Genomic DNA, 13,700 nt, shown 5'->3' with positions numbered 1-13,700 from the left:
GAAGAATCAGGCTCAGTTATAATATTAATAAATTAACAAATGTTGACTTATAGTACAATAGAGAGGAGCTCTTAACTCAGGCAGATGAGGATTTGGATACCTAGACTACCACTAACTTTCTGAGAAATCTAAGGCATGTTAATGAACTCTAAAGTGGCTCAGTTTCTTATCTGTACAATGGCAATAATAATATAAGGATGTTGTAAAGCAATATAACACATGTATTCTTGGAGAATTTGTATTACTGACAAGAACTCTTTCTTATTAATAAGAACTCTTTATATATTAAGTATATTTTACCTTCTATATTTGTTGCATATAATTTTTTCCCTGCCTGTCATTGCTTTTAGCTTTTTCTAACAGATATTTTTATTACATTCAGTCTTTTCAACCTCAAACAATTTTCTCCATTTACTCAATTCATTTATCATTAAATCATTTTTATTCCTTATGTACTTCACATTTCTTATAATTATTTAGCACTTTATACTTTTTTTTAGAATACCAAAAAAATATTTTAGTAAAACATAAGATTTACGTAAGTTTCCAGACAAGCCATACAAAATGGTCACAAGCTTTTTTTGAAGGGAGGACTCTACACTTGACAGTAAAGTCACAATGTTATTAGTGAGGGCTGTGATGCTTGTTTAATGTTCCCATTTTGGTTCAAACAATCAAGCTTGTCCATCTACAATGTCTAAATAAAGTTAGACTTGGCTAGAGAGCATATTTCTAAAGAACTGGTTAGCCGCTTTTAACCAATCCAATTAGATCACCAAAAAGGCGGGGAAAGGAGCCCATAAAATTAAAATAAAACTACCTCCCCCTCCTCAAAAAAATAAAATAAAGAAAAACACCCACAGCCTTGCAGCTAACCTGCCAACTACCTTCATTCACAGTGCTTTATACTTAAACCAGGATGCAGGAAATGAATAAAAGCAGGGAGGGACCACTGCTTTTAAACGTTTCACAACAATCCGGATGATACATCTAGCCTCTGCTCATGCTTTATGACAGTGAATCAGGACAAGACACAGATTTGCTAATGTGCATTTAATCACCAAATAACTGAAGATGTCTGGGTTTTTATATTCTGTAATGTTTCTAAGACTACGTCCATTAAATGCAAGCAAAAAGGAAGAAATCTTGGCAGAACAGGAGAAGTGATACACACTTAATGATTGGATCAATTTAAATATTATTCATGGCATATAGCCTAGTCCATGCTCTAGCTGTTTCAATGGCTTGGGCTTCGTTGGTCGTCCACTGCTCCGCTACATCATTTGCTAATGGATCATCTGGATTGGGAGCACCTAACAAGGCCTGGATCGATAGCTGAACTGTGCGGATCTGCAGGGCTGGGGACCACTTATCTTTCAAAATATCTAAACATATTCTTTCCAACTTGTCCACATTTGGATGATAAATTTTGGTCATGAAACGTACTTGAGGGGCTGCCATTGGGTATTCTTCTGCAAGTAATAGTTCAAGTTTAAAAGTCCCTCCCTCAAAGGGGGAATCCTGAAGGCCAGCAATGACCACATGAAAGTAACGGGTGTTGCTCTCATCTGGTTCTGCTTTGATGCCAGGAACTGGCTCTGCCAGCAAACGCTGAAAGTTTCCTTGATGATCCTGTGGGGCAGCCTGGACATCAGAACCTGAGTTCGGCCTCCGGTCTCGTCCAGTACTTCATACTTGTATTTCTACTTAAAATGTAATATTATTTAATCATGTATTAAACAGCTATGTAGGAAATATATGTGCATGGGATTTTAAAACAATTTTTAATCTCACCATATTAATGAACCATCTTGTAGTTTGAAACTAAAGTCAAGTCATTTTTCGGCCGGGAACGGTGGCTCACGCCTATAATCCCAGCACTTTGGGAGGCCGAGGCAGGCGGATCAGGAGGTCAGGAGATCGAGACCATCCTGACTAACACGGTGAAACCCCGTCTCTACTACAAATACAAAAAATTAGTCGGGCGTGGTGGCGGGTGCCTGTAGTCCCAGCTACTCGGGGAGGCTGAGGCAGGAGAATGGTGTGAACCCAGGAGGCAGAGCTTGCAGTGAGCCAAGATCGTGCCAATGCACTCCAGCCTGGGCGACAGAGCAAGACTCTGTTTCAAAAAAAAAAAAAAAAAGTCATTTTTCTTAAATTTTCCAGATTGAACATCATATTATTTGAGAACATTTTTGTCTTTTTTGAGAATTTTTATTTTTTCTATAATAAATATAACTTACAAAGTTAAATTTTAGAGATGATAGGAACTATATTCTTGTTTCTCTAGAATTTAATAAGAACATTTTATATTCCATCTTTAAGTTGTAGTATTTACTTCATAAGTAAACTTTAGATAGATATGATTCATCATATGAATCTAAGAATATTTATGTTTTTCATTAACTATATTATATGAGGGAGAGATACAAATTCTTTTTACATATGCCTCATTGGAATCTACCAAGATGATCATATGGTTTTGCTTCCTTTTCTCTTGATATGATGAACTACATAAGTAGAAGTTTCAGGAATAAAAAAACACCCTACTAGTTTCATAATGGATTGCTCTTTAATTATAGCTCTGTGTTTGAATTAGTAGTATTTTATTCAGTGCAAGTATTTCTGTGTGTATAAGATTAAAACAATGAATAATATTTTGCATTTTGTTTCAATGAGATATTATGTTTACAAAATGAGTTGAATTCAAAAAGAGCTCATAGCCTTTTGAGTGCTATAACACCATAAATGGGTGATAATTAGTTACTCCATAATATCTTCAAATAAATCACCTCCTATAAAACCTCTGGAGTGGGTACCATTTTTTAATGTGGCCCTTTTTCTCTTGTTTTAATTTAAATCAATTAATAATAATTTTTCTATTTCTTGAAAACATTTGCATGAACTACCTCTTTTCTAGAAATATCATCCATTTCAAGACTTTTAACTTTATTAGTATAAAGTTTTATATAGCTAGTTATATTTTTACATTATTTGTGGTTATTGTAACATTTATAAATTTGTATGTATGTGTTTTATCTCTTTTTTCCACTTATCAGGTTTCCTAGAAATTGCTATTTTAATTGAAATTTTAACATATAGTTACATATTAATATTAAAAATTCTGATTTTATATTTTTGATTTATCAATTTTATATTTTATCTTTTTAAATTCATACTTTAATATTTTCTCAATGCTATTTTATAATTATTACCTTTAATGTTTAGATATTATAGCTCCTTTTTTTGTTTTATTTTGTAGTAAAGTCAAATGAAGCTAATTATATTTTACTGAACAATGTGACTATTTATGGCTTGGCCAGTTACATTTTAGCAAACACCACTTCAACCCCATGATGAAGATCTGACACCTAATTTTCTCCTTGGATTTCTTTTGAGAATATCTATAACTACAGTTATAATTTCTTCTTTGACCTAAAAAATAATTTTGTAAAAAATTTTCTCTTTTATCTATTTGGGTATTTAATTTTAATTCACATCGTTACTTTTAAATATAAACACATTAAGGTCCCAGTGTGTGGCCTTTCTTAAACCTGAATTTTAGAATTTATTGAAATTTCTGTATAGCACAATTCACAGAAACTCACAAAGTTGATATCTGTATGCCAGAAAGGAACTTTGCAATTAGATGGATAAAGGGAAAAATAGATTTACACATAAAACATTCCATTAATTAAATAGAATTTAATTCTATTCAGTGGAATGTAGAATTTTTTAGTCACTAAATCTATATCATTTGTATTTACCGATTTCATTTAGCAAACATATAGCAAGCTGTGTAATGCACTCCATGTATGATTGCCTTTTGTCATTTTCTACTATGCATATAAATTTATATTTTATATTTTGATGAAATATTCAGTATAAAATTATTATTGGGATACCTGAGTTGTTTTGTGTGACTTTCAAATACAAAATAAACATTTTATTCCCTTTCAATGCTTTTAGGCTTGTACTCAACTTTGTAATAACATTAAAATATCTGTTTTCATTTTGCTATGTTTTCCATGATGTTTCTGCCTAGATTTTGTTAAATTTTCTTTGAAATTTATGTTTTATGTGTTTCTCTTTGTATTAGTCTAGATAGGCTGTTTTTTTTTTTTTGAAACAACTAAAAAACCTCAATTTCTGAACACAATACCTCATTTCTAGAACATTTCCTTCACCAAAACATATATTCAGAAGGTTTCATTGAGATGCAAGGGGAAAGGGTGCTGGGAAATGTGGGTTTTTAGTGTTGCAAGGTGAGGAACATTGTTTCTGCCATAGTCTGTCATTCTTTTCATCAAAGGTCCATTCATTCTCCTTCCTTTTTTTTTTTTTTTCAAAGCTGTTTGTTTGCTTAGGATGGCTTTATTAATTAAAGCTATTTTTTTGGTTCCAAATTAATTTTATAGTAGATTTTTCTAATTCTGTGAAAAATGTTGGCATTTTGATTGAGATAGCGTTGAATCTGTATAATGCTTTGGGCAGTAGGGCCATTTTAACTACATCGACCATGGATTTTTTCTTATTTATTTGTGTCATCCCTGATTTCTTTCAGCAGTGTTTTGTAGTTTCTTTTTTTTTTTTATTCTTTTTTTTTTTTTTTTGTAGAGATCTTTCACTCCTTGATTAGATGAATTCCTGGGTATTTCATTTTCTTTGGGGCTATAGTAAATGGGATCATGTTCTTGATTTGACTCTCAGCTAGAACGTTACTGGTGTATAAAAATGCTACTGATTTTTTTACATGGATTTTGTATCCTGAACCTTTACCTAATCTATTAATCAGCCCTGGATGCCCTTTGGTGTGGTCTTTAGGGTTTTCTATGTATGGAATTTTATTGTCAGCAACAAGATAGTTTAACTTGTTTTCCTATTTGAATGGCTTTTGTTTCTTTCTCTTTCCTGATTGCTGTGTGTGGATAGAATTTCCATTATCATGTTGAATAAAAGTGGTAAGAGTAGACATATTTGTCTTGTTCTAGTTCTCAAGTGCGATGCTTTCAGCTTTTGCCCATTTAGTATGATGTTGCCAGTGGCTTTGTCATAAACGTCTCTTGTTATTTTGATGTACTTCCTCCAATGCCTAATCTGTTGGAGATTTTTATCATGAAGGAATGTTAGATTTTATTGAAGGTTGTCTTTGCATCTACTGAGATGAGTGTATGACATTTGTTTCTTATTCTGTTTATGTGGTGAATCACATTTACTGATTTGCATGTGGTGAACTAACTTTCCATCCCAGAAATAAATCTTACTTGGTCATGGTGAATTAACTTTTTGATGTGCTGCTGGATTCAGTTTGCTGAACGAAGCTGGAGGCATCACACTATCCAACATCAAACCATACTATAAGGCTACAGTAAATCAAAAAAGCATGGTACAAGTACAAAAACAGATGCATAGACCAGTGGAACAGAACAGAAAACACAGAAGTAAACCTACATAACTACAACCATCTGATTTTCCACAAAATCTACTGAAATAAGCATTGACAATAAGAGTGCCTATTCAATAAATAGTGCTGGGATAACTGGCGAGTCATATGCAGAATAATGAATTGGACCCCTACCTCTTACCATATATGAAAATTAACTGAAAATGGATTAAAGACTTAAATGTAAGAGCTCAAATTATAAAAATGCTAAAAGAAAACCTAAGAAATACCTTCTTAACAAGTTTTGGCAAAGAATTTGTGGCTAAGTCCCCAAGAGCAATTACAACAAAAACAAAAAGTAGTAAGTGGCACCTAATTCAACTAAAGAGCTTTTGCACAACAAAAGAAGTTACTGACAGTAAACAGACAGGCTACGGAATAGGAGAATATAATCACAAATTATGCATCTGATAAAGGTCTAATATCAAGAATCTACGGGGAACTTAAATCAACAAGGAAAGAACAAAAATATCCACTTAAAATGGGCAAAGAATATGAACAGACACTTCTTAAAACAAGGTGTCCAAGCAGCCAACAACATATAAAAATGCTCAACATCGGCCAGGTGCAGTGGCTCATGCCTGTAATGCCAGCACTTTGGGAGGCTGAGGCAGGTGTATCACAAGGTCAGGGGTTCAAAACAAGCCTGGCCAAGGTGGTGAAACCCCGTCTCTACTAAAAATACAAAATTTAGCCGGGCTTGGTGGCGGGCACCTGTAATCCCAGCTACTTGGGAGGCTGAGGCAGAGAATTTCTTGAACCCGAGAGGCGGAGGTTGCAGTGAGCCGAGATTGCGTCACAGCACTCCAGCCTAGGCAACAGAGCGAGGCTCTGTCAAAAAAAAGAGAAAGTTTTGCTGCTGTTGTTTTCGTAAGTGCCATTTGGCTCTGTATGTAATTTCTCATTCACAAAAATTTCTCTCTCAGCCTTCTGTAGATCTGGTTCCTCTAGTGTTCAAAAATTATAGAAATGAAAAATAAAAGGAAAAAAAGAACTGAATTTGATCGTTTGCCATCAATCTGTTTTTCTCAACTGAACTGTTTGTAGGGATAAAAAATTAGTCTTACTAATGCAAAAATTTTCCCAAAATAAGTCTAAATCTTGTTTTGTATTATTTGCCTAATTCATGAGACACACTTGCATTAATCATATTTGGCTCTTTTGACCACAGGAATATTTTCTTCAACACTTTTTTATTGTTGATTTCATTAATTTAATTTGTAATCTCAATATTTTCTCTGCTTTCTGGGCTTCATATTATGTTTAATTTGGATTCCTACAATCGTTTCTGTGTATCTTTTAGAGGCTATTTTATTATTTTAACCTGTTATTTCTTTTCTTCACAATCATGTTTGATGAATAAAATTTCCAGGCCTTAGGGTATACACATTTACAGACTAACATTTTTTTCTCCAAATAGCTCTCTCAAGTTATGATACCAATTTTATATTTCCACAAGGAGTATATGAACCTTCCTGTTTCAACACATGCTCACCATTTCTTGGTATATTAAGCTTACAATTTAAATTGTCCTATATGTACAGTGAAAAAATATAACTTCAATTTTTCAATGTTTATTGTACATTCAGTTGTCCTTTTTGCAGAGTTCAATTTTATGTAATTTACCCATTTTTAATATTTATATATTTTTGACTTAGGCATCAGAAAGATAGTTTCAATATACTTGATTTTAACATTTTGTTTGCTAAATATGTTTAAGTATATTGCTGTCATTTAAATTTGTTTTTCAGTAACTTTAGTAACTTCTTTCATTTATTTGTGGGTTTTCTGTTCCTTATCTAAGAAATTTTATCATAGATAGAAAAAATTACTGAATACTATTTCTTAACAATTTTGAAGGTTTTCTTATTTGTCTCTTTTATCTGTCTGGGATCAATTTTTGCATATGATATTTGGTAAAGATCTAATATTGTAATTTTTTCAATTGGAAAACAATTTATCCCAACATAATATACTGAAAGTTTATTCTTTCCCCACTGATGTAGAAAGTTAATTCTATTATACATTCAATTGTTGTATATACCTTGATGAATTTCTGAGTTCTATCATCTAAAATATTGATTAATTTGCCTCTTTCTTCACCTACTTTACTTTAATTACAAGAGTTTAAAATGAAAGTACTTTATACTTTTATATTTTTGAAGAATATTTTAGACCTTTATAATTCTACATATATAGTTTCATAATGAGGCTTTGATTCAAATTGCATTAAATTTATTGTAAAGTGAAATATCTTTTTCATGTTGTTTTCTCATCCATCAAACGGATACGTCTCTATGCGTATCTAAGGTTGCCCTTACCGTTACTCAGTCTTTTGTGATTTCCTTTGTCAAAATCATGAGTGTACTTTATTAGATTTACTCCTAAATAATGTGTGTATATGATATTATAATAATTTTTTGTATCATAATTTCTAAGAGTCTTGTTAATATATAGAAAAAATATCCATTTTTGTTGACTGAGCATGAACCCAGAAATTCTCCCAAATTATTTTTTGTAAAATTTTATTTACTTGCCAGGCACAGTGGCTCACGCCTGTAATCCCAGCACTTTGGGAGGCTGAGGCGGGTGGATCACGAGGTCAGGAGATCAAGACCATCCTGGCTAACACGGTGAAACCCCATATCTACTAAAAATACAAAAAATTAGCCGGGTGTGGTGGCGGGCGCCTGTGGTCCCAGCTATTTGGGAGGCTGAGACAGGAGAATGGCATGAACCTGGGAGGCGGAGCTTGCAGTGAGCCGAGATGGCGCCACTGTACTCAGCCTGGGCCACAGAGTGAGACTGTCTCAAAAACAAAAACAAAAAAACCCCAAAAAACTATATACTCATTTCTATTTTTATTTTTCAGCTTTATTTAGGGATAATTGATGAATGAAAATTGTACCTGTTTACAGTGTACAAACTGATGATTTGATATATATACACATTGGAAAATGATTACCGCAATCAAGCTAATTAACATACCCATCACCTCACATAGTTACCATCTTACCATCTTTGTGTCTGTATGGTCTGAAAATTTAAGATTTATTCTCCTGGCAAATATCTAGTATACAACACAGTATTATTAGTCACCATACTGTACATTAAATCTCCAGAACTTATTCATCCTGCATAACTGAACCTTTGTACCCTTTGACCAAAAGCCCTCTATTTCTTCACTCCCTCAACCCCCAGCAAACATCATTCTACTCTCTGCTTCTATAAGTTTAACTTTTTTAGATCCCACACATAAGTCAGATCATTCAGTATTTGTCTTTCTGTGTCTGGCTTATTATATTTGCATAATATCCTCCAGTTTCATCCACATTGTTGCAAATGACAGCATTTCCTTTCTTAAGGCTGCAGAATATTACATTGTATGTGTATATATGTATTAGTCTGTTTTCATGCTGCTGATAAAGACATAACCATGAATGGGCAATTTACAAAAGAAAGAGGTTTATAATGGACTTACAACTCCACAAGGCTGTGGAAGCCTCATAATATGACGAGGCAAAGAGGAGCATGTCACTTCTTACATGGATAGCAGTAGGCAAAAAGAGAGAGCTTGAAAGAGCTTGTGCAGGAAAATTCCCCCTTATAATAACCATCAGATCTTGTGAGACTATTATAAGAACAGAACAGGAAAGATCTGCCCCCATAATTGAATCACCTCCCACCAGGTTCCTCCCACGACACATAGGAATTGTGGGAGTTACAACTCAAGATGTGATTTGGTTGGGGACACTGCCACCATATCATTCTGCCCCTATCCTTTCCCAAATCTCATATCCTCACATTTCAAAACTGATCGTGTCTTCCCAATAGTATTTCAGAGTCTTATTTCAGCATTAACTCAAAAGTTCACAGTCCAACGTTTCATCTGAAACAAGGCAAGTCCCTTCTGCCTATGAGCCTGTAAAATCAAAAGCAAGCTAGTTACTTCCTAGATACAATGGGAGTACAGGCATTGGATAAATACAGCCATTCCAAATGGGAGCCATTGGCCAAAACAAAGGGGCTGCAGGTCCCATGCAAGACTGAAATCCAGAGGGGCAGCCAAGTCTTAAGGCTCCAAAATGATCTCTTTTGATTCCAATTCTCACATCCAGATCACACTGATGCAAGAGGTGGGTTTCCATGGTCTTTGGAAGCTCCACCCCTGTGGCTTTGCAGGATATAGCCTCCCTCCTGGCTGCTTTCACAGGCTGGCATTGAGTGTCTGCAGCTTTTCCAGGCCCACAGTGCAAGCTGTCAGTGGATCTACCATTCTGGGGTCTGGAGGACGGTGGCCTTCTTCTCACAGGTCCACTAGGTGGTGCCCCAGTAGGGAGTCTGCATGGGGGCTCCAACCCCACATTTCTTATCTACACTGCCCTAGCAGAGGTTCTCCATGAGGGCCCAAGCCCTGCCCATGCAGCAAACTGTTGCCTGGGCATCCAGACCTTTCCATACATCTTCTGAAATCTAGGTGGAGGTTCCCAAACCTCAATTATTGACTTCTGTGAACCCGCAGGATCAACACCACATGAAAGCTGCCAAGGCTTGGGGCTTCCACCCTCTGAAGAAACAGCCTGAGCTGTACCTTGGCCCCTTTTAGTCATGACTGGAGTTTCTGTGATGCAGAGCATCAAGTCCCTAGACTGCACACAGCATGGGGACCCTGGGCCTTGCACATAAACCATTTTCTCCTAGGTCTCCAGGCCTGTGATGGGAGGGGCTGCCATGAAGACCTCTGACTTGCCCTGGAGACGTTTTCCCCATTGTCTTTGGGATTAACATTAGGCTCCTTGTTACTTATGCAAATTTCTGCAGCCTGCTTGAATTTCTCCTCAGAAAATTGTTTTTTCTTTTCTATCACATTGCCAGGCTGCAAATTTTTGGAACTTTTATGCTCTGCTTCCCTTATAAAACTGAATGCCTTTAACATCACCCAAGTTAGCTCTTGAATGCTTTGCTGCTTAGAAATTTCTTCTGCCAGATACCCTAAATCATCTCTTTCAAGTTCAAAGTTCCACAAATCTCTAGGCAGGGGCAAAAAGTCACCAGTCTCTTTGCTAAAACATAACAAGAGTCATCTTTGCTCCAGTTCCCAACAAGTTCCTCATTTCCATCTGAGACCACTTCGGTCTGGACTTTATTGTTCATATCACTGTCAGGCTTTTGGTCAAAGCCATTTAACAAGTCTCTAGGAAGTTCCAAATTTTCCACATTTTCTTGTCTTCTTCTGAGCCCTCCAAACTGTTCCAACCTCTGCCTGTTACCCAGTTCCACAGTCACTTCCATATTTTCAGGTACCTTTTCAGCAGTGCCCCACTCTCCTGGTACCAATTTACTGTATTGGTCTGTTTCCAGGCTTCTGATAAAGACATATCCAAGCCTGAGCAATTTACAAAAGAAAGAGGTTTATAGTGGACTTAAGAGTTCCACGTGGCTGGGGAAGCCTCATAATCATGGCAGAAGGCAAGGAGAAGCAAGTCACATCTTACATGGATGGCAGCAGGAAAAAAAAATAGCTTGTGCAGGAAAACTCCCCCTTATAATAACCATCAGATCTCATGAGACTTACTATCATGAGAACAGAGGAGGAAAGACCTGCCCCCATAATTCAGTCACCTCTCACCGGCTTCCTCTCATGATACATGAGAATTGTGGCAGTTACAATTCAAGATGGGATTTGGTTGGGGACACAGCCAAACCATACCAATATATCATATATTTTTCAATATACCCCATCTGTTGAGGGAAAACTAGGTTGATTACATATCTTAGATATAGTGAATAATGCTGGAATAACTATAGAAATGAAGATATATGTTCAATATACCAATGTCATTTCTTTTGGAGATACATATATATATATATATATACACACACACACACATAGAAGTGGAATTGCTGGATATATGACAGCTCTATTTTTAATATTTTCACTAATCTCCATAATGCTTTCCATAATGGCTGTACCAACTTACATTCCCACCAACAGTGTACAAGGTCTCCCTTTATTTTACATCTTTATGTTATCCATCTTTTTGATAATAGCCATTTCAACTGGTATAAGGTGGTATCTCTCCGTGGTTTTTATTTGTATTTCTTTGATGATAAGTGATTTTGATTCCTTTTTTCATATACCTGTTGGACATTTGTATTCCTTTTATGGAGAAATCTCTATCCAAACACTTCAAACACTTTGCTTATTTTTTTAATCAGGTTACTTGTTTTCTTATTGCTGAGTTACCTGACTTTCTTATGTATATATTGGATATTAACCACTTGTCAGATGCAAAGTTTGCATTTTCTCCCATTCTTGTCTCTTCACTCCATTGATTGTTTCCTTTGCTGTGCAGAGCTTTTTAGTTTGATCTAGTCTCACTTGTTTATTTTTGCATTTGTTGCCTGTGTTCTACAGGTCATATCCAAAAAAAAACATTGCTTTTTCCTGTTTTCTTCTAGTTGTTTCATAGTTTCATGTCTTATGTTTAAGTCTTTAATCCATTGAGCATCACTGGAGCTTTATTTTGTCCATTTGCTGACATCATGTTTTTCTTATTGATCTTGATGCTTGTGGCCATGTGTCAATGTCTGCATGTTGATATTGTTACCTAATCCAGTGTTTGCAGCCTGGCTTTGTTTGGTAACTTTCTTCAGCAGCAGGTTTGTCCAGTGATTCAATGTAGGTTGACTGGTGGTATCCTTAAATCCATTACCATTTCAGCAGTTGCAGTTCCCTGAGGTGCCCTAAAGCCTAGAATTGCTGGGTCCATAATATTTTGGCTGCTGAGGCTGATGCAGTGCTGAGTCACACCAGAAACCGTGGCTGCCAAGACCAGCACAGCACTGGAGTGTGCCCAAGACCCACAGCTGCTATAGTCTGCCCACCACCTAGGTTTATTCAGGGTCTGAGGCTGCTGCAGTCAGCTGGTGGTCGTGTGGGTCAGACCTCAAGTTTGCCTTACCAGGGCCACAGTTTCCCATCTGGCCCTGGGACCACAAGATTTTGTCTCATGCTGGGGCAGGTCTAGAGGCTTCGTTCATGTATACTGGCCTGGTGCCAGGAGCAGAGGGGTCTAGCCCAGTGCTGGGCTTTACTGTAGTGGGCCCAGTACTGGATTCTAATGCAAAGTCCTATGCTTGCTTCCCTCCTTTTCCTCAAGTAGATGGTATTTCTCTCCAAACTGAACTGCGTGAGGATGGGGAACAGGTGATCCAAAACTTATTAAATGGTCCTTTCTGCCCTCTTCAATTTGTCTATTCTAATTATTATGCTAAAACCAGGTACTGTAATGTCTCATCTGGTTTTCTTAGCTCTCATGAAAACTTCTTCATGCATGGATAGTTGTTCAAATTAATGTTTCTATGGTGGAAGAGGGGATAATCCCTGGAGATTCCTACTCCACCATCTTCCTCCACCCCTCTCTGCCTTTTGTAATTTGATACTCTTTTGATAGACATATACATGCTAAGAACTGTTACATCTTTTAGGAGAATGGACGCCTTATCATTATGCAATGTCGGTCTTTATCCCTGCCATTTTATTTGCTTTGAAATCTGTTTTGTCTAAATTTAACAATTATTCCAGATTTCTTTCAATTAGTGTCAACATGGTATATATATTTTTTACCTTGTTAATTTTAATTTATCTTTATCTTTATATCTAAAGCAGATTTCTTATAAAAAGCCTGTAGTTGAGCAATTGTTTAAAAATCCACCATCATGATCACCATCTTTAACATGTGTATTTAGACCATTCTGTTCACATTTAAAACAATTACGGATATAAGCTGAAATATTTACTATGCTTTAACTTTTTCCTATTCATTGTTCTTTTAATATGTATATTTAGACTAATCATATTACTCAATTCACATCAATGGTGAGTTGATATTACAATATCACCTATGCTTCTTTTTTAACATATTAGTAGTAGTTGCCTTAGAGTTTGCAGTATACATTTACAATTAATCTAAGCAGACTTTTAAACAATATTAAATAGATTCACATGTAGTGCATGTGCCTCATAATGTAGAAATTTCCACACTTCTGTCTTTTCACCTTTGAATAACATTACATGGATTTATCTGTAGTGCAGGTGGCTTACAACAGAGAAATCTCAATTCCACTCCACTATGCCTTATAAAACTCATTTTACTGATTAAGAGGTTATTATCAGACAGTATGTTGTTACCATTAATATTTGAATAGTTATATTACATTAATTTAAAATAAATAACAATATTTACTTTCATTT

General features: G+C 35.6%; 1 pseudogene; it reads right to left on the bottom strand.

Moving 5' to 3' along the window:
* Positions 1–829: 829 nt before the first annotated feature.
* On the bottom strand, positions 830–1,652 carry LOC129475945 (ubiquitin-conjugating enzyme E2 N-like; annotated as a pseudogene).
* Positions 1,653–13,700: the final 12,048 nt, after the last annotated feature.

Source organism: Symphalangus syndactylus, chromosome X (assembly GCF_028878055.3).
Source record: "Symphalangus syndactylus isolate Jambi chromosome X, NHGRI_mSymSyn1-v2.1_pri, whole genome shotgun sequence".
In the NCBI taxonomy this organism is placed as follows: Eukaryota; Metazoa; Chordata; class Mammalia; order Primates; family Hylobatidae; genus Symphalangus; species Symphalangus syndactylus.
The sequence above is the reverse complement of the archived record's forward strand: the minus strand, read 5'-3'. Positions and strand labels throughout refer to the sequence as shown.